This window comes from Tursiops truncatus, chromosome 20 (genome assembly GCF_011762595.2).
Source record: "Tursiops truncatus isolate mTurTru1 chromosome 20, mTurTru1.mat.Y, whole genome shotgun sequence".
NCBI classification, from domain to species: domain Eukaryota; kingdom Metazoa; phylum Chordata; class Mammalia; order Artiodactyla; family Delphinidae; genus Tursiops; species Tursiops truncatus.
Window position 1 is genome coordinate 54,194,404 of NC_047053.1, and position 22,641 is coordinate 54,217,044.

Sequence of the window (22,641 nt, forward strand, 5' to 3'; positions counted from 1 at the left end):
ACCGCAGAAATCCAAAGCATCGTAAGAGACTACTACAAGCACCTCTGTGCCAATAAAATGGACAACCTGGAAGAAATGTACAAATTCTTAGAAAGGTATAACTTTCCAAGACTGAACCAGGAAGAAATAGAAAATATAAACAGACCAATCATAAGGAATTAAATTGAAACTGTGAATAAAAATCTTCCAACAAACAAAAGTCCAGGACCCGTTGGCTTCACAGGTGAATTCTGTCAAACATTTAGAGAAGAGCTAATACCCATGCTTCCCAAATGCTACCAAAAAATTTCAGAGGAAGGAACACTCCCAAATTCATTTTACGAGGCCACCATATCACCCTGATACCAAAACCTGGCAAAGATACTACAAAAAAAGAAAATTACAGACCAATATCACTGACGAATATAGATGCAAAAGTCCTCAACAAAATACTAGCAAAGAGAATCCAACAACACATTAAAAGGATCATATACCATGATCAAGTGGGATTTATCCCAGGGATGCAAGGATTTTTCAATATACACAAATCAATCAATGTGATACACCATATTAACAAATTGAATAATAGAAACCGTATGATCATCTCAGTAGATGCAGAAAAGCTTTTGACAAAATTCAACACCGATTTATGATAAAAACTCTCCCGAGAGTGGGCATAGAGGGAACCTACCTCAACATGATAAAGCCCGCAGCAAACATCATTGTCATATACGACAAACCTGCAGCAAACATCATTGTCAATAGTGAAAAACTGAAAGCATTTCCTCTAAGATCAGGGACAAGCCAAGGATGTCCACTTTCGCCACTATTATTCAACATAGTTTTGGAAATCCTAGCCACGCAATCAGAGAAGAAAAAGAAATAAAAGGAATACAATTTGAAACAGAAGTAAAACTGTCACTGTTTGCAGATGACAGGATACAATACATAGAAAATCCTAAAGATGCCACCAGAAAACTATTAGAGCTAATCAATGAATTTGGTAAAGTTGCAGGATACAAAATTAATGCACAGAAATCACTTGCATTACTATACAGTAACACCGAAAGATCAGGAAGAGAAATTAAGGAAACAATCCCATTCACCACCGCAACAAAAAGAATAAAATACCTAGGAATAAACCTACCTAAGGAGGTAAAAGACCTGTACTCAGAAAACTATAAGACACTGATGAAAGAGATCAAAGATGACACAAACAGATGGAGAGATATATACCATGTTCTTGAATTGGAGGAATCAATGTTGTGAAAATGACTATACTATCCAAAGCAATCTACAGATTCAATGCAATCCCTATCAAATTACCAGTGGCATTTTTTACAGATCTAGAATAAAAAATCTTAAAATTTGTATGGAGACACAAAAGACCCTGAATAGCCAAAGCAATCTTAAGGCAAAAAAACAGAGCTGGAGGAATCAGACTCTCTGACTTCAGACTATACTACAAAGCTACAGTAATAAAGACAACATGGTACTGGCACAAAAACAGAAATATAGATCAATGGAACAGGATAGAAAGCCCAGAGATAAACTCACGTACCTATGGTCAACTAATCCATGACAAAGGAGGCAAGGATATACAATGGAGAAAGACAGTCTTTTCAATTAGTGGTGCTGGGAAAACTGGACAGCTACATGTAACGGAATGAAATTAGAACGCTCCCTAACACCATACACAAAAATAAACTCAAAATGGATTAAAGACCTAAATGTAAGACAAAACACTATAAAACTCTTAGAGGAAAACATAGGAAGAATACTCTTTGACATAAATCACAGCAAGATCTTTTTTGATCTTTCCTCCTAGAGTAATGGAAATAAAAACAAAAATAAGCAAATTGACCTAATGAAACTTAAAATCTTTTGCACAGCAAAGGAAACTATAAACAAGACAAGAAGACAACTCTCAGAATGGGAGAAAATATTTGCAAATGAATCAACAGACAAAGGATTAATCTCCAAAATATATAACAGCCGATGCAGCTCAATATTAAAAAAACAAACAACCCAGTCCAAAAATGGGCAGAAGACCTAAACAGACATTTCTCCAAAGAAGACATACAGATGGCCAAGAAGCACATGAAAAGCTGTTCAACATCACTGATTATTAGAGAAATGCAAATCAAAACTACAATCATCTCACACCGGTTAGAATGGCCATCATCAAAAAATCTACAAACAACAAATGCTGGTGAGGGTGTGGAGAAAAGGGAACCCTCTTGCACTGTTGGTGGGAAGGTAAATTGATACAGCCACTATGGAGAACAGTATGGAGGTTCCTTAAAAAACTAAAAATGGAATTACCATATGACCCAGCAATCCAACTACTGGGCATATACACAGAGAAAACCATAATTCAAAAAGACACATGCACCCCAGTGTTCATTCCAGCACTATTTACAATAGCCAGGTCATGGAAGCAACCTTTATGTCCATCGACAGACGAATGGATAAAGAAGTGGTGTATATACACAATGGAATATTACTCAGCCATAAAAACGAAATTGGGTCATTTGTGGAGACATGGATGGACCTTAGAGACTGTCATACAGAGTGAAGTAAGTCAGAAAGAGAAAACAAATGTCGTATATTAACGCACACGTATGGAATCTAGAAAAATGCTACAGATGAACCAGTTTGCAAGGCTGAAAGAGAGACACAGATATAGAGAACAAACGTATTGACACAAAGGGGGGAAAGTGGAGGTGAGGAGGTTGTGGTGGTGGGGTGAATTGGGAGATTGGGATTGACATGTATACACTAATATGTATAAAATAGTTGACTGATAAGAACCTGCTGAATTAAAAAAAATTAAAAAAATACTATCTAAAAATATAATACATATGAAGGAGAATAATAGTAAATACAAAATGTTAGACAGTAGTCTCAGGAAGAAGAGGTAATAAAGAAAAGGGAGAAGCGTGATAATTTTGGAGACTAATAGACAAGAAACAACAACTTTAGAATCATTTCTTAAATTTGGACCAGTTTATAAAAATGGTAAGATTTGATAATAATGGTAGAAAGAGAAAAAGTGGTGTTTCTTATGTTATTAGTTATAACTTTCTGAGTTTTCTGAATATTTTATAATGAAAGACTACATCCCAAAACAAGAGAGTGTGTGAAAGTGGAGGATGAAATTGTCCTAAAGTGCTAGGAATAAAAACTTGGAAAAAGGTACTTAAGAAAAAGAGTGATAAGAAAATAAAACTAGACATAATACAAGAAGTGCTTTTGCAAGTTTCGTCAAATAACTTTGAATGTAGAATAGAGGGTCACCCATTTGTATTTTGAAGTCAGATAGCTGATTCCTTTCTGTGTATTCAGAGAGAACTGAGCTGCATGTTTCTGGCCCATGCTGTCTGAATTCCGGCATCTAGATTTTAGAGTATAAATCAAGCTTTCTCTTCCGCATGCTTCTTTGCTTAAGTTTTATAAAAAGATGTAGCTTTATTTGGGATATGGGTTTTTCCTTTTTGGGGAACAGGCGCAAATGTGTTGCGAGGCCATTGTTTCTGATGGTTCATTTATGCAGATGAAACAATCCATTCGTTTGGCGAATCCGTGGAGTCAGTGGCTTCTACTTTGTACTTCTTGAAAAATATACAGCGTTTCAGGCCCCTGGATTTACATTCCACAGACTTTCTTGTATAATGGAATAGTTTTGGGTCCCTTGAGGGTAGGCATATGGCTCCGCAAGAGTGTTGATGGCTTTCCTATGACATGGGCATGTGTGTTTCTAAATGTTCTCACTTGGAGCAGTTCTTTTAAAAGTTCTTTGACGTATAACGTGGTAAGAAATGTTCCTCAGTGACCTTTTATGAGGAAAGTTGCTTGTAGACTTAGGTCCTAGGGCTAAAAGGTGGCCAGCTCATCCTCTTCAGACAGGGATGTTTCTAAATTGAGAGTATCATTTTTAAAGCAGTTTTATTTAAACCTTTCTTTGGAACAAACGTCTCTAAAACTCTATTTTTCCCTTCTATGTCTAATTGGGTATCTCGGGAAATGAGTATTTCTAGCATACTGAGAATTAACAGAAAATAATCATAAATGGGGTGGGAGAGAGTTTACAATTAGCCACTGTCACACATTGTTCCACAAAAATAAGATAATTCCCTATTATATTTAATAATGATGTTATGGTTGGGGTTATTCTTATATTACTTTATCAGGGAGATAATTGCATTGCTACTTCCAGGGTCCTACCAGGTCTCTGCTATCTGGTAGCTGTGAGCAGCTTGGCTACTTTGCACCATGAGTAAATAATTCGTGACAGATCTGTAGCATTTTTAGATAAAAATTCAATATCAAGTTCATGACCTTAAAAGATATTTGCATGTGTATAGAAGACCTTGAATACCAGGATTAAAAATTTGTTTAAATGGCTGATTAATGAATGAGGTAAAGATATTGCTTTCAGCTCCAATCTGCTTGCAGTTTCACAGCCAAAGATATTAGACAAGCTCATCAGTTGATTGAAGGAAATACACTCCATTCCTTCCCCAGGATCCTTGATAAGACGCCATGATTCCTCATCCTTGGAGATGATTGGCTTGAACAAAGATTATGGAGAAGAAATAAAAGATCAGAAGCCTTAATTGCATTTGCAATTAAGGGACACAGAAAGAGGTGGTACAGAGAGAGGTTCATGACCAGCCTGAGCCATGAAAGGGGAAAATGGATAAAGAGATTCATCCTCTGTTGGAATTAATTACTCTTTGCTGTGCCCCTAAAGGAAAGCAATTATACAGCCATTATCTTAAAAGCCCTCTTTAATAGTCAATTCTCTAATGTCTCTCTGCTTTACTATGAAGCAGGGAGCCCAGAAGCCTTGCGGAACAGTGCCCCATGTGTTCAATGACTGACTACCTAGTTGAATTATTGAAACAATTATGTAGGGCTCTCCAGAGAGCACCAGCCACCTTAATCACTCGAGAGGCTCAGTGGCTCACAGTGCCCTGTCGTCTCCTGATATTGCTCTAATTTACCCATGGAACCAATCTCAGGCTGTTTTCTTTAACATTATTAAAGCATGGCATGGTGGTTTGAGTAATGAGTTTGGAAGTCTGATCGTTTAGTTCAAATCACTGCTTCACAACCGACTAGCTTGAGAGACATAGAAACTTATTTTACCTTTATGAGCCTCGATTTCTTCACCTGTGGAATGGGGAAGACAATGTTATTTATTTAACACATTGTGTATTAGTTGCAGGAAACCTCAATTCAAACTGGCCTGCCTAGTAACGAAATTTATGATCTCGCACAAGTGGAAGTCAGGGTGAAGTGTAATCATAGTGCCTCTCAGGACTCAAATGTTTTCTATTTATCCCCTCGGCCATTTAATGGTGGCAGTGTGGTTGCATTATCTCCAGAAATAATGATGTAATGTGAGAAGAAAGATTGTCTCATTCTTATATATCCTTTTTAGGAGTAAGAAAATCTTTCCTAAAAGTCTCTCACCAGATATCCTTTCATATCTTATTGGCTAGGATTTGGTCACATGCTTATGCCTAAATCAACACTGAAAAGAAGAATGACATTACAATGGTTATCTTAAGATAATCACTTAGAATAGATTTCAGAGAGCAACCACCATGACTGCTGCACAAAGGATTTTGTTAATTATTCAGTGAGGTACTGCACATAAAACACTTCATACAATCCCAGGCACAAAAACAAACAAACACACACAACCTCTCAGTGAATTGTTATCTATTATTTGTTATTGGTCAGTTGACTGACTGGTACTAATATGAAAGTACAGATACTACTTCTCTAGGAACATTTTTGTTCTAATGAGCCATGAGACTTTAAATGAAAATAATAAATATTTAATGGTGGATTTGTAGACATCAATGAGCTGAATTAGGAATCTATTTTGTGGGGCTTGGGGTACTTTTATAGAAACGCATACATTTGTGTAAATAGAGGAGTTACCTCCTTAGAGTTTCATCTACTGTTGTGACTGGGAAGTTAATGAAACTACCAGGAAGAAGAAAAATAAGAGCAGAACAAAATTTCTCAACCACAGCTTGGCCGTAGCCCCTTCTCTTCCTCTTAGCATAGTAAATTACCTGATCTTTATGGCGCCTTCAGCCCAAAGGCCTCTAAGGTTTCTCCCAGCAACCCTCACACTCTCCTGCTGTCCCTTGATTTCCCTGATGTAACTGGCAGGTTCAGAACAACATCAGGTAGAGCACATTTAGCTCCAGGCAGTGGGGAGGTGTTCCTGCACATAATCACTGTTGTTCTTGTATTGTCTACAACTCCTGCAGAAATCTAACCACGTACTAGAGAAAGAGAAGGAATAGGCCCGAGGGTTTAAGATCGCTTGGTGTGGACTGAAGCAGGACTATAAGTGAGCTCCCTCACAAATCATTCCCTCACAAAGCTCTGAGGTGAAACAAAGGATCTGTTCATTAGACTAATGAGATGTCATGAGTTTTCCCTCCTACTGTATGTTTTATTTGTTAAGAGGATAAGTTCTGAATAGGAAACAGGTTATAGTCTGATCTCAGGGTTTAAGTAAGGGTCCTCATTCGACTGCAAGCTTTAAGATACTTGATAGGCATTTTCTACATTTTCTCATACAAACCATGTGCAAGGTTGGTTGGGGCAAGCCTTGTAGTTTTTGCATGACCTCCCTCCACTCAGGATCACGGCTAATAAATAATGAGGGGAATTTCTCAGGCTTAATGATGGGAAGTTTGGTTGAAAGGGGCAGTGCAGGTGCTTCTAAAACCCTTACCTCAAATGTGCCAAGACTCTGGTGCCTACAAGATGGGTCTGGGACTCTTACAAGGCCAGCCATTCTCTGGGAGGTTTCCAAGAACTTCCTGTTACTAGTCAGGCAAAAAGAGAGAGATGAAGAAAAAGTAAAAACAACTTCATTTCTTTTGGGGAGTTCAGCATAATTTTTGTGGTTCAAGACAGATTCAGAAAATGCCAAGCTTGCAATAAATGTCACCTTTTTGGTAGTGCTGTGGGTAGACAGATGGTTCGTGGTCCTGCTGCTGGGGGCGATGAAACTGTGGGAGTGGTATGGAGAAAATCTTTCATCAGACTTTTTCAGAATACTTTCAATAACTGTTCCTTGACATCGGCAAACTCCTGTTGATTCTAAATTTAATTAGTGGCTTCTCTTTATGGCCTTGAGTTTCGTTGCATAATTATGTATTGATCTTCTTTCTAATATTTAAATACCATATTAATAAAATAAATATATCTCATACATACTCACAGAATTACTGCTTTCAGTGCTTTCTTTGGGACCTTAAAAAAAAAAGGATATAGAAAAGGCGGCTCCTTTTGTTATTACAAAGTCTCTTAAAAACCTTAAACTTTTTTTTTTTTTTGCCATGAAGGAAAGGAATATTGTTAAGTGTCTTAGCTGCTGCTGGTTGCTACAGCTCAGGAAGCACTTATCCCTCCTTTTTGACAAAGTTAGTCAAGACGTGTTGTCTTTTAGAAATGAATGTTTTGCTTCCTTTCTTAACCGCAGTACTGCATTTCAGAACTCACAGGAGTATTTAATGTATAGGAGCCTTACTGTATTTCAATGTAAAAAAAACAAAAATTATTCTAAAAATCTGTTCAAGACAACATTGTATAATGCTATTTATTTATTTTAGATTTTTTTATTGAGCTAACATTGGTTTATAATATTATATAAGTTCCATGTGTACATCATTAAAACAGAGTCCTCTTGGTAGTTGGACTATCAGGAAGAAAGAAAACATATTGTTGACTTTGGTGACCAAAAGTCTATCAATACCATTCTGTCTGTTTCAGAGCCTCCTCCCTTGCTTCCCCTACTTCCCCAAACACACACACCCTCACACACATTTTCTAATTGTAAATGAGTGGCCAGTTTATTTGGAGGTCTGCTATGGTCAGCCAGACACATAGAAAATAGGACTTTGTAGAAAAGAGAATGATCTTTGCAGAGCATATTTATAATAGCCTCCAGCAAGGACCCTCAGTGCGAGGGTGGCTAAAATCTAAGCAGCCCTTCATCCCCATGTAATTAGGAATCCCAGTTAGTCAATTAGAAAGTATGAATTCCAGTATCATTTAAAATGTTATAAATTACTATAGTCACAGCAGTATTTACTCATTCATTTATTTATTCACTTACCTATATATATACAGTAAATACAGGTTGAATTTAAAGTATCTCTAAGTTACTGTTCAAGAACTGGGGATGCAAAGATGATACATGCACTCTGCTCCCAAGTATCTCCCAGTTTCTTTCTAGGGGATAGAGAAGGGGAGATATAGACTCACAGTCATAACAGAAAATAATAAATTCAGTGATAGAAACATGAAGAGGGAGCTCTCAGTGACTAGAAGAGGGTGAGTAGTCATCATAGCCTAGGGGTGATCAGAAAAGAATTTCTGCAGAAAATGCTGTCTCAACTCTACAGTGAACTATGGGTAAAGAGACAGTTGTGCAAAAGAAGGGAATCTAAGGTAAGAGACTCCAAGATTCTGGGATAGTTTATGCAAAATCACTGAGTCAAGAATAGCCTGATATATGGGCAATTACAAATAGTTCCATGTTGCCAAAAAGCATCCATCAGTGAGGGGAAATGTTAGCAGATAAGGTTTATAGGAGGAGATGGGAGTAGATCTCAGAGAGCCTTCCTATGACATTTTAAGAGCTTGGGTTAATCTTATGGGAAATTAGGAGCAGAATGGCTTAAATCATGGCATGACTAAATGTTTGTTTTTAATAAATTATTCTCTGTAGAAGATAGATTTGAGCAGTGAAATGCTTGTAAATGTTTAACAACTGCCTGTCTGAAAACAAAAAGTCTTGATTATAACATTTGCCAATTTCCGTGGTGTACATACTCCCACCATGGCCCATGGCAGATTTTAAGCTACCAACTTGAAGCCACTGAACCAGGAGTTGGGAGGAGAAGAGCACAGTTGACTCTCATGAGCCAATACAGCCAACTCCAGCCCACCACAGATTGGAGGGAATAGATTGGAAGAAGTAAAACCTGTTAGGAGGCTTATATAGTTCAGGCAAAAGATAACATGGGCCCGAACTAACAGTGAAGCAGGAGACGTAGAGGAGAGATGTAGAGGAGAGAGCATGGCTTGGCTAGCCTCGGGGATTGTTTGGGTTATGGAGGATGTGAAATGAATAAAGAAAGATGACTCCTGTGTTTTTAGTTTGGATCACAGGCTTAACTGCCACCCAGAAGAGCAGAATCTGGTGGAAAGCACACTTTAAGGGGAGGATATAGTCAGATGTGGAACATTCTGATAACATGTTCAGTGTCAGTGGTGGTGCATACCATCCTGAGTCCTGGGAACTAAGAAAGGGGTAGATGTCTGGAGAAGAGGCATGGATATGGGAGCTGTCATTCTCTAGGTGCTGATTAAAAGCATGAGTGGGTAGAATGCACTAGAGAGGTACAGAAGAAGAAGAGTAGAACACAGCTTCCCAGCTACTGTGCTGTAGTATCCTGGGGTGCCTTGGATGGGTTACAAGTTAACAGACATATTGATTCCTTTAGTCCTGAGGCTGCCACTGAGTGTCCTGAAACCACAGAGCAGGGCTTGGGCCAGCAGAACCCCAGGACCAATATCCTAGGGCCACTAGCAGCTTTATCATTCCCCTTTCCTTCGTGTACTGTACAAATGTTATCATCTTCTAAAGTGTTTCCTGATATGGAAAAACAAGTGAAATATTAGTGTATTTCACAACCACTGAATATATCTTCATTTGAGGGGAAGGTAAATGAAAATAATCTTGAGAGGGAGACAAGAGGGAAAGATCAGGGAGGGAGGGTTAAGGAGAACCTGGAGAGAGTAAATATCAGGGAAACTAAATGTTTAAATTTCCAGAATGAACCTTCTTGCTGGTGGTCAATTACCAAAGCATGTCAGTTCATTTGCTTATCATCTGTGTCATTCATTTATTCATTTATCATTCAGATAGTCACATGCATGTATCAAGCCCCTGTGAAGTGTCAGGTGCTGGACTTTTTGAACATTACTTATTCATTTGGTTCTGGCTTATAGCATAGAAGAAATGAACATTGCAGCAAGCCAGAGGGCAAATCAGTTCTTGTTGATTTAAAGATTTACATATCACCTTAGTATTCCTGTTATTTGGAAGAAAGTCCAGATGTACTCATGAGGCAGTTCCCAGAGATCAAGGGGATTCTTTCTGGCATCTTGTTGAGAACCCCCTTGAAAGGGTTCTTTATTCCTTCGGGAAAACTTGAGTGCATACTATGGGCCAGACAGTGGGCTGAGAATTCAGTAGACAAAACAGACAAAATCTTTGCCCTTATGGAGCTCACATTCTAGAGCTGAGAGATAGACTATAAGGAAATGAATAACTGCAACGTATGGGATGTCAGATGACGATGAGTGCTATGGAAAAAGCTAAAGCAGGAGAGAAAGAGTGGCTGGGGAGAACCTGCAATTTAAAATAGTGCGGTCAGGCCAACTCCAACACATACTAAATGATAACAGGGAGGTCTCCTGAGTCATAATGACCAAACTCAGCCAGTAACTCACGTGAAAAGCCAATGCATTGTTCCTTTCCCAAAGGAACTTATTTAAGAATGCTCTAGGGCCTGATTTTATATCCCAATTTTGGCCCATGAGTCCATGAGCTTATTTTGTATTTGTATTAGTTAATGGCTAAACCTCTCTTTGCTCAGTATTCCAGAATTAATGCCTATCATCAAGCTGCCATGTGTTGAGCAAACGGAACATTAGAATTGTCCCTAAAACAGTCTTAGGTCTCCTGTGGCTTTGAAATGGGATATTTTGAATATCTTAAATTTTACCCTCTGTACCGTCTCACCCATTTTGCATCCTTTTATTTCTGAAAGAAGGCCCACTGGCAATTTGATTTCCTCTGCTGACAGTATTCTCCCAGAGCCTGGTTACTTTCCTGGATGAGAGCTGGCTGAAGCTAAATCCTAGTGTGTGGGCTTCACTGTGCCTGAGTATCCTGGGACCTGGCTGGAAAGCCGCTGATGGGAGTCTGTGCTGTGGGGCGTCTGGGGCAGAAGGAGCAGTAGTTATTATGAGGTCCCTCTGGTCCTTTGAAAATTAGCCTCCCTTGGATGGGATTCAAGACAGATTTGTATTGGACCAAGTTTGGCAATACAGGTGTACCTCATTTTACCTGTCGTGTACGTTCATGAAATAGTGAATGAAACGAAGTTTGGCAACTCAAATCCCATCTGAAATGATCTAATGAAAAGCACTAAGTGAATCTTTTTGGAAACTGAATAATAAACTTCAAATTTATATTCGTACAAGACACAGATTTGTGTATTCGGAGTATGTCTGTTAGTGTTATATCTCTAATGAAAAATTTGGGAGCACCCAAATCGTGGACTGATCAATGTGATAGTTAAGGCTTTATTGCATGAGATGTTTCCTAGAACAGGGTTGTTGGCTAGAACGGGGGTCAGCAAACATCTAATGTAAAAAACTTAATAGTAAATATTTCTACTTACTATTTGCAGGTCATAGGGTATCTGTTGCAACCATTCAGCTCTTGCACTATACAAATGAATCAGCATGGCTGTGTTTCAATAAAACTTTATGGATACAGAAATTTGAATTTCATGTAATTTTCAGATATCATGAAATATTCTTCTTCTTCTGTTTTTTTCCTTTCGGCCATTTAACAATATAAAGCATATTCTTACTTTGCAGGGCATACAAAAGCAGATGGTGAACTGGATTTGGCCCATAGGATATAATTTGCCAAATCTTGAGCTGGAATGTAATGTTATTCAGGGTGCTGCTCACACATCATTTTCTCCAGGTTTACATGATTTTGTTGAGTGGAGGTTTGGGGCATTGTTTATATTTTTTATTTTATTTAGCCAGACATCATATAATTTCTTTTTTTTAACATCTTTATTGAAGTATAATTGCTTTACAGTGTTCTATTAGTTTCTTATGTAAACAAAGTTAATCAGCTGTATGTATACATATATCCCCATATCCCCTCCCTTTTGTGTCTCCCTCCCGCCCTCCCTATCCCGCCCCAGTAGGTGGTCACAAAGCACCAAGCTGATCTCCCTGTGCTATATGGCTGCTTCTCACTAGCTATCTATTTTACATTTGGTAGTGTAGATATGTCCATGCCACTCTCTGACTTCGTCCCAGCTTACCCTTCCCCCTCCCTGTGTCCTCAAGTCCATTCTCTATATCTGCATCTTTATTCCTGTCCTGCCCCTAGGTTCTTCAGAACCAATTTTTTTTCTTTTTTTTCTTTTTTTTTAGATTCCACATATGTGTGTTAGCATACGGTATTTTTTGTTTTTCTCTTTCTGACTTACTTCACTCTGTATGACTGACTCTGGGTCCATCCACCTCACTACAAATAACTCAGTTTCATTTCTTTTTATGGCTGAGTAATATTCCATTGTATATATGTGCCACATCTTCTTTATCCATTCATCTGTCAACGGACATTTAGGTTGCTTCCATGTCCTGGCTATTGTTAACAGAGCTGCAATGAACATTGTGGTACACGACTCTTTTTGAATTATGGTTTTCTCAGGGTATATGCCCAGTAGTGGGATTGCTGGGTCGTATGGTAATTCTATTTTTAGTTTTCTAAGGAGCCTCCATACTGTTCTCCATAGTGGCTGTACCAATTTACATTCCCACCAACAGTGCAAGAGGGTTCCCTTTTCTCCACATCCTCTCCAGCATTTATTGTTTGTAGATTTTTTGATGATGGCCATTCTGACTGGTGTGAGATGATACCTCACTGTAGTTTTGATTTGCATTTCTCTAATGATTAGTGGTGTTGAGCATCCTTTCATCTGTTTGTTGGCAATCTGTATATCTTCTTTGGAGAAATGTCTATTTCGGTCTTCTGCCCATTTTTGGATTGGGTTGTTGTTTTTTTGATATTGAGCTGCATGAGCTGCTTGTAGATTTTGGAGATCAATAGTTTGTTAGTTGCTTCATTTGCAAATATTTTCCCCCATTCTGAGGGTTGTCTTTTTGTCTTGTTTATGGTTTCCTTTGCTGTGCAAAAGCTTTTAAGTTTCATTAGGTCCCATTTGTTTATTTTTGTTTTTAGTTTTATTACTCTAGGAGGTGAGTTAAAAAGGATCTTGCTGTGATTTATGTCATAGAGTGTTCTGCCTATGTTTTCCTCTAAGAGTTTGATAGTGTTTGGCCTTACATTTAGGTCTTTAATCCATTTTGAGTTTATTTTTGTGTATTGTGTTACGGAGTGTTCTAATTTCATTCCTTTATATGTAGCTGTCCAGTTTTCCCAGCACCACTTACTGGAGAGGCTGTCTTTTCTCCATTGTATGTTCTTGCCTCCTTTATCAAATATAAGGTGACCATATGTGTGTGGGTTTATCTCTGGACTTTCTATCCTGGTCCATTGATCTATATTTCTGTTTTTGTGCCAGTACCATACTGTCTTGATTACTGTAGGTTTGTAGTATAGTCTGAAGTCAGGGAGCCTGATCCCTCCAGCTCTGTTTTTCTTTCTCAAGATCGCTTTGGCTATTTGGGGTCTTTTGTGTTTCCCTACAAATTGTGAATTTTTTTGTTCTAGTTCTGTGAAAATGCCATTGGTAGTTTGATTGCATTGAATCTGTAGATTGCTTGGGTAGTATCTGACTCAGTTTCTTCACCTATTAAATGGCGAGGATGAAACTTGCCTCAGGTCAGTGGTAGGAAGATTAAATTATCTGAAGTCATAAAGCAGGCAACACAGTTTTTGTACATAGTAATCACTCAGTAAATTAAAATTCAGTGTATGATAGTAGATGCTTAATAAAAAGTAACATCTACTAATTTCCCCTCTTGTTGGAAAAATGTGCTGCTCTTGGAGATTACACTGAGGGTTAGCAGGTATGTGGCTTACAAATATGAGGACGATTTGTAGCCAACACCATCTTCCTTCTTTTTGTTTTGGGTTGTCTCTTTCCCTCTGTTCCTGCTTCCAGAAAATTTGCCCCTTTTGAGTATTTCTGGGTATTCATGACTTGGCCATGGATCTGGCAGTATGCGTTGGCCTTCCCTGTCGATGGATGTTTTAACTTGCCATGCTGATTTAGGTCCCAGCTGCATGGGAGACTTCCTAATTTTATTAGCCAATTTATCAGGCAGCCAGTTTCTCTTCAACAGGGGACCACTTAGTTCTCTTTTACCAATCACAAGGCCCTCTGAACTTTTGGTTGCTGTTTGTTATCATTACATTATAAAGGGCACAGTTTGAAGGGCTGTTTCTTCCCTGACACTTTTCTTTTCCTCTTCCTTGAATATATATGTTAGGTCACTTTGATACATTTTTAAATAGGTAGAAAAACTTCACCATGGAGAACTCTATCCTAGATTGGAGACAGAAAATGAGTACATGGTGGAGCATACCAGTCAGTTTCACAGCAGGATGATGAGAGCAACTGTGGAAAATAGAGCTCATGCAGGAATCTACAGGTAGACTACAAAGTAGGAAAGTCTGAAGATCTCAAAGACAGTGACATCTGCCTAAGAGGAGACAAAGTGGAGCTTGCTTTTTATCACTCACTTTTGCAGGTGGGGTGCAGCTATAACAGCTGTGGTTCTACTGCGTGTGTGTGTGTATGTATCTATGTATCTATTATCTATATGTCTATTATGCATATAATTTCTATATGTATAATTTGTAATAAAAGAAAAAAATAACAAAAACCCCAGATACTTTATCTTTGCTATGTTAAATGTAAATATATATATATATATATGTATTATACAGAATAGACAGTAAAGCCAATACCAAGGGGTAACATAAAATATTAAGTGTGGGCTCCCTACTGTCCAGGGGCCTGAGGCAATAAAGATGAGTGAGGAGGTGGTACTAGGGACTGCTGTTTTATGGCCACCAACAAGGAATTGCTTTACTTCAACATTCCTTCCAAGTTTGATCATTTCTTTTTGCTGTAGAAGTGGTTTTAGAGTAGATTCCTGTCCACTGATGGCTGGATTATCGTTAAGAATTATTTTCACCAAGCCTGTAAATGCTGAACCTCTACTCTCAGATCATGGAAGGCTGTTTCAGGTTTAGTAATTTGGAGGTTACATTTGCAAGCTTCCTCGTGTTCTGTATCAAACTTCCAGTTCAACTTGGGAAAGAAGAATCAACTGAGAGTCCTATCTAGTTAGTGTTGGGAAAAAACTCTCAAGAATAATAAAAGATGGAGTTGCTTGAAACTTCGCAAACAAAAGAGTAGTGTTATGATAAAAGAAAAATAGTCCAGAAAATAATAAATGTTCCTGAGGACGTGGAGAAATAGGAACTCCGGTGCATAGCTGGTGGGCATGTAAAATGGCGCTGTTGCTATGGAAAACCAGGGTGGCTGTTTCTCAAAAAATGAAACATAAAATTGCCATATGATCCAGCAATTCCATTTCTGGGTGTCTATCCAAAGGAGTTGATAGCAGGGACTCAGATATTTGTACACCCATATTCATAGCAGCGTTATTCACAATGGCCGAAAGGTGGAAGAAACCCACATTTCCATCAGTGGATAAATGAGTAAGCAAAATGTGTTATATACATACAATGGAATATTATTCAGCCTTAAGAGGGAAGGAAACTCTGACACATGCTGCAGCATGGATGGACCTGGAAGACATATACTAATTGAAATAAGCCATTAATAAAAGGACAAATACTTTATGATTTCACTTATATGAGGTACCACGAGTAAGTAGTCAAATTCCAAGAGACAGAAAATAGATTGGTGGTTGCCAGGGACTGAGGGGAGAATAGGGTGGGGAGTTCTTTTTTAATGGGTACATAGTTTCAGTATGGGAAGAAGAAAAGAGTTCTGGAGATGGGTGGTGTTGATGATTGCCCCAAAATGTGAATATACTTAGTGCCAATGAAGTGTACACTTAAAAATGGGTAAAAAGGTAAATTTTGTGTTTTTTATATATATATATATATATATATATATAAACCCACAATGCAAGCAAATAAGAGAGAGAGAAGAGAGAAGGAGGAGTGGGGGGGAGAGAGAGAGAGGAAGGAAGGAAGGAAGGAAAGAAGGAAGGAAGGAAGGAAAAGAAAAATGTCCTAAACCAGAAAATGTTTAGTCATACAGACAATGGAACAGGAGCATGAGGTCCAGAATCAGGCTAAAGCCAAATTCCCCATAGGAAATTCTTTTTGTTTAGTGTTTTTGCAAGTTGGGATTAAATATTTCATCCCTACCTCCCTTCCATGGGTAGAGAGCTGGGTTTAGGCAGGGAAAAAAAAAATCACTGTGCAACAATCCATTGTTAAAAAAATATGTTCTTTTTGTTCAGGACATAGCATATATATTGCTGGATATAATGTGATACTGAATGCCACTGTGCATGGTACATAAGAACCAGGAAATTCTGTTCTAGAATAACTTGGTATGCTGAATGATCAAGGAGTTTCCAATAGGAAAAAGACTTGCCTGGTGCAGTCATGTTCTCCGTGTTGCCAATCTCCATTGCAAACACTCATCTCCCTCACTTCCTCTCAAATGTCAAACTGCAAGCCTACTCCCACCTACTTATCACCTGTCTTTAAAAACATTTTGTTTTACTCTAAGGTTGGTGTGGAATATCTGATGAGAAAGCTGTGGGTCTTCATTTGTAGTGAGAAGATATTATCTTAATGTTCAAAAAGCCTTTGATTTTCCCTGGTTGTTCTGACCAGTTGACATAATCATGAGATGCAGCCTCGCTCCCAGCTTGAAAACAAGTGTCAGGAGGAGGGAAACAAGAGTGCACGCATCTTATGCTTTCTTTCATTACTTCCTTTCTCTCTCCCTCTTTCTCCCTCTTCTTTTTTTTTTTTTTAAGTAAAGATTGGTTTAAAGGAAGAATAAATAAGAGTGAAAGAAATGGTAGTAAAGAGAAGGGTAAGGGTGGAGAAAAACACCAGGGTGTTTTTATTTCATTTTATTTTTTTCTATTTAGCACTCTGGGAAGTTTTGAAGGGGAAAAAGAAAGATTTAAGAAGTGATACTTTTGAACTTCAGCCAAAAGTAAGCCATCAAAATGGGACACTGTCTCTTTAAGTGCAAGTCTGCACAAACGAAAGGAAATTAATTAAGTATCCGACGCTAGTATGGCGCCATGGAAAGAATACACAATCTGGGTCCAGCATGCCAAATCTGAAATGGAAATGAAGGTGATCCGTCATATTTGGCTGTTTTTTTAAGACAGAATATATATTTTTGAAAGTTGACTAAGCAATTACCCAAATTAAGGAAGCTGGAAAAGCAAACAGTGGTAAAAATGCTTTAATTTTTTAGAAGGTAAATTAGTTTTAAAATGTGTGCCTTTTATTATCTTAATACCAAAGAGAAAGAAAGAAAAAAAGCCAGGGAGTTCCTTAACTCCTTAATGCGGCATCTAGGAGAATTTATTTACTGCCTCTGCCAATGGTAAATTTTCCAAACTTAAGGAAAACTTAAGAAGGCTCAGGCTGCTTCTAAGCTCTCAGGAAGAGACGCTTAGTATATGTTTCTGAATCTGAGATTTGTTAAAGGTGTTCTTCCTTTATTATGCCTGGGTCTCCACACTTCACTTGCTTGCCTTACATGTTGTCAGCAGCCAGATGGATTCTCTCCGCATCAGCAGTCCCTACCCTCTGGACCACTCAGCTTGGGCCCTGCCATTTGGCAGGTAAGGACAGTCTGGCATTGCCATGTTTCTGTATTAGTCTCTGGTAAAGGCTAAGAGAAGGGATGAAAGGTCTTTGGCTAGAAAAGGATACACCCAGAGGACAAGAGAATCATGTGCCAAGTGGATTGTGCCACCTGGTCTTTTATTGTCCTTCTTCAGCTTGGAAGAGGATATCAGAGATAAGGCTACTGGGAACTCCATCGTATTTCTCAATATCCCAGAACTTTTCCCGATATAGTAGGTGGAAGTAGCTATCAGGAGACGCCTTCCAAAACAAATACAGTATTTATGGAGATTGTTGAAGAGAAGGCTATTTTAGGTTGGACTCTCTTGGGTGCAACAGACATGACAGATGGTCTTGAGACAAAAAGTAGTTTGTTGTCTTTGGTAAGTTGAAAGATCTACCAAAGATCTGGCTCTAACCATGGTTAAATTCAATACTTAGCTATATGTGGTGTTGACTGGAGTCTTCACTTCATATTTTTGGTGGTTCTTTCTCGTTGTGGAGCTTTATCTTCCCTCCTGTAAGTCTAGTGAGAAAGAAGTTGTTTTTGAGGTATTAAAGAAAGGCTTTGGAAATTTGCTGACCTTGACTGGTCTAACTTGGGGCATGTACCCACTTATAAATTTTTCACTGTGTCCAGGGACATGAGATGGCCACAGAGGATTACCTTTGTCATATGTTTCAGAAGCTTGGAGCAGAATTGGCTTCATCAAAAGTGCCTGGGGGAAGAGAGTTTGCCTTGACTGATTACTACAAGATAGAGGTAATATTAGGAGTGGCAAAAATAAAAATGCTTGCCTTCTAAGTGACCTTAGGCATCATTACATGTTTTAAATTACCAATAATTTTTTCACAACAAGTTCAGAGAGTTAGGGATGGAGGCAACAAACTCCCATCAGCAAACACAGTGTGGAAGGATGGTTATTGTAGGGAAGTTGCCGGGAGCTGGCTTTGTGATGTTACCAGCCCCTGATTTAGAGCCAAGCAGGCCTGGGTTTGCGTATCAGCCCAACACTCTCTAGATGTACAATCTTGGTCAAGTTATGTAGCCTCTCTGATCCTTGGTTACATCACTTGTGAAGTGAGGACAGCACTACCTACCTTGTAGGGTGGGTTAGTTTCCTAGGGCTGCTGTAACAAATTACAACAAATTGATTGGTTTAAAACAATAGAAATTTATTCTCTCATAGTTCTGTAGACTAGAGGTCCCAAAATCAAGGTACTGGCACAGCCATTCTACCTGAAGGCTGTAGGGTTAACTGCTCCATGCCTTTCTCTTAGCTTCTGGTGCCAGCAATCCTTGGTGTTCCTCGACTTGTACACACATTACTCCAGTCTGTGTCTCTGTTGTCACCTGGTATTCTCCCTGTGTGTTTGTGTCTCTTCTCTTCTTACAAGGACACCAGTTATATTGGATTAGGGTCTACTCTCATTCAGAATGACCTCATTTTTTAATATTGAGACATAATTGACATATGCCATTGTGTCAGTTTAAGGTATACAGTGTATTGATTTGATAAATTTATATATTGTGATATAATTACCACCATAGCTTAGCATTAGCTCATACCACTATCATGTCACATAATTATTATTTCTTTTTTTGTGCTGAGTACAACTAAGATGTAGTCTCTTAGCAACTTTGAAGCATATAATACAGTATTGTTGACCGTAATCACTATGCTATGCATTAGATCTCTAGGACTTACCTACTAGTTTGGGGTTTATACTCTTAAACAGTATCTCCCCAATTCCCCCATCCTCCAGCTCCTAGTAACCACCCTTCTACTCCTTATTTTTATGAGTTTGGCTTTTTTAGGTTCCACATGTAAGTAATACTCAACTTCTGGCTGTATATCCAAAGGAAATGAAAACAGGATATTGGAAAGATATCTTCACTTCCATGTTTATTGCAGTATTATTCACAATAGCCAAGATATGAAAACAACCTAAGAGTCTGTCAACAAATGAATGGATAGAGAAGAGATATATGTATATGTATATATATATGTGTGTGTATGTGTGTGTGTATATACACACACATACACATGCACACTCATAATGGATGTTATTCAGCCATGAGAAAGAAGGAAATCTTGCCATTTGGGACCACAGGGATGGACCCTGAGGGCATTATGCTAAGTGAGCTAAGTCAGACAAAGACCAATACTGTATGACCTCATTTTAATTTGATTATCTTTGCAAGCACCCTATTTCCAAATAAGGTTACATTCACAGGTACTGGGGGTTAGAGCTTCAACAATTTTGGAAGAAATAATTTAACCCATAACATAGGGTTACTGTAATTATTTCATGAGATGATGCATTTAACCACAATTATTAGCTGAGTTCCCAAGCCAGACATTCACAACTTGCAATGTTAGAATAGAAGAGGATTAAAAAACAAGTTTTATGAAGTATAACAAATACACAGAAACATGTTCAGAGTTTAAGTATAACCTCAGCAGATTTTCAAACTGAGTAAAACGATGTAAATAGCACCCAGATCAAGAAGTAGGACATTGACAGGGCACATCCATGGGCCATAAGCTATGCGTATGTTTAGCCTCAGCAGATAAGACTAAACAGGATACCAAAGAGACTGTACCAATTTATACTCCCACATCAAGATATGAGTTCCATTTGTGCAACATTCAGGAGAGAAATCTTATAAGTGTTTCTTTTATTCTTTCCTTGATGTCTAAAAATCTTATCAAGATCTGTGAAAAGTCCACCAAAGAAAATCTTTCTCTTAAGATATATATATATTTTTTTTAATGGAGAGGATGCCTAACACAGTTTCTGGATCTTGAGTCTAGTTGGTCTTTTGCAAACTTATATAACTTCCTCACATCACTGCATGACTTACCCGATTTCCTGGGATTTAAGGTTCTTGGAGGCTTGGGATATCCTTTTTCTTCACCTTTGTGACTTTTAATTTAAATATAGATGACTCATTTTTATTTGGACCTGGGAAGAAGGGACATAAAATATATTGGTGCATTAATGGTTTATAACTAGAGAGTCTGAGATCCAGAGAAGACAAATATGTTGCCTAAGGTCAGCTAACATGTGTCGGTGACTGAACTGGGGTTAGAAATCTTGAGTGTAGCTAGGTGACTTTTAAACTTAAATGTGCATGTGTTTCCATCTACTTGAGTCTTCTCGTGTATGATCCAAGGGGTCACACAGTTATTAACTCAGGAAAGTTTCTTCTTTTATTTTCGTATGCTGGAGTAATGTATGCAGATAGCTGAAAATATAAGAAGCTGTATCAGGACTTTCCCGTGCTGATTGCTACCATTCTCTTCAGGTCTGTGATTTGACATGCTACTAATCTCTTCTTGGTTTGCTTCCACAGTCCAGTTGTGTTAATCCTCTTTTCACTGCTCCAGAAAACTTATACGAACAGAATTGTTTTCACTTATCTTTTCCAGAACCTGTAGGACTGTGAAGAAAATCACAAATAGGACTTTAACTGGCTTTAACCATAGAAAGAACCACACAAAGAAGGAGATAGTTTAAAATGGGCACAGGTACAGACTTCTGAGATGCTGCTTCTCACAAATTCAGTGTATGAAGAGGATGCCCATAGGCTTAATGGAAATAGCAATAATTTTGAAATCAATATAGGGGAGTTCAGATCCAGGTTTTGCACCTTGCACCTTTGCACAACCTCAATTTTGTCATCTTTATAATGGGGACAAAGTTGTAAGAATTAGAGATAATATATATAAAACAGCCCGATATCTTACAGTGAGTGGAAATCACTGAATCTTAGCCATCTTTATTACTATTATTATTATTGAAGTAAGGTATATTCCTGTCACATTAATGTATTTTATATCATTAGAGCAATGTGCTTATTAAGCTTTGTAGAAACTACCTAAAACAAAATAAAGCAGGTGTATGAACAGCCTTTTCCCTAAATGGCCTAACACTTAATGTGATATTAGCACAGATGTTAGAAGAACCACAAACTGGTTGTCAGTGTACTTTTTGAACAGAAATATGCTGGAACAGTGGTTCCCAAGCCCAGGTGAGTGTGAGTGTCCTCTAGAACTTTTAAAAACATACAACATTCTGGGCACCTTCCCTGAAATATTGATGGATATGCCAGCGAGGTGCCCAGCTCTTGAGCCAGAGTGCCTAGACGTGGATTCCAACTCTTCCATTACTAGCTAGGTCACTTTGTGGAGTTAATTTAATTTTCCTGCCTGAGTTTTCCCATCTGTAGCATAGAAATAACACTTATATTTGCCTGGTACATAGGAAGAACTCAAAAAATGCTTGCTTTCATTAGCAGGCATGAGTCTGTATTAAAGACAAAACAAACTTGTCTGACAGGTCTGGGATTCAGCCTTGTTTGAGAAACACTGACCTAGAGACAGAATGTAATATGGTATTCCAGATAAAAAATATTATACTTCAAACTATAACTTCTTAAATTCTTCGCTCTTTCTGAGGTCTAAAGAAAATTGAGGTGTTTGAAATTGAGAGAATGAGAGATCCCGTTGTCTTGAGGAAAGTTAAATTATATATGTAGTTTGAAATATATATATATATATGTGTGTGTGTGTGTGTGTATGTGTATAAAATTTTCTATTTGCAGGATTATTTATCCATATGTAGTTCTGTCCTTTATTTAATTACATTGAAATGACCTCCTTAAAAAGAAAGAAGAATGAGGGAGAAACAGTGATATATTTCAAGTTACAAGTTCAGCATTATACACTTTCCAGAATTCAAAAGTTGATTTTCCCTAATGGCAGAGGCCACTTAACCCAAATGTCAGTTGCATTAGTTTTTAGGACATGTCCTGACCTTTGCATTAGGGATTAATGAAACTTCAGCTTAATATTTGAAGTATTAGCATCATGTCCCTTTTGTGGCTCTCTGGCTCAGAATTTTTGCACTGTTTCTGATTACTAGGTTCTGCCTTTTCTCTTCCTTCGGTGCCAGCT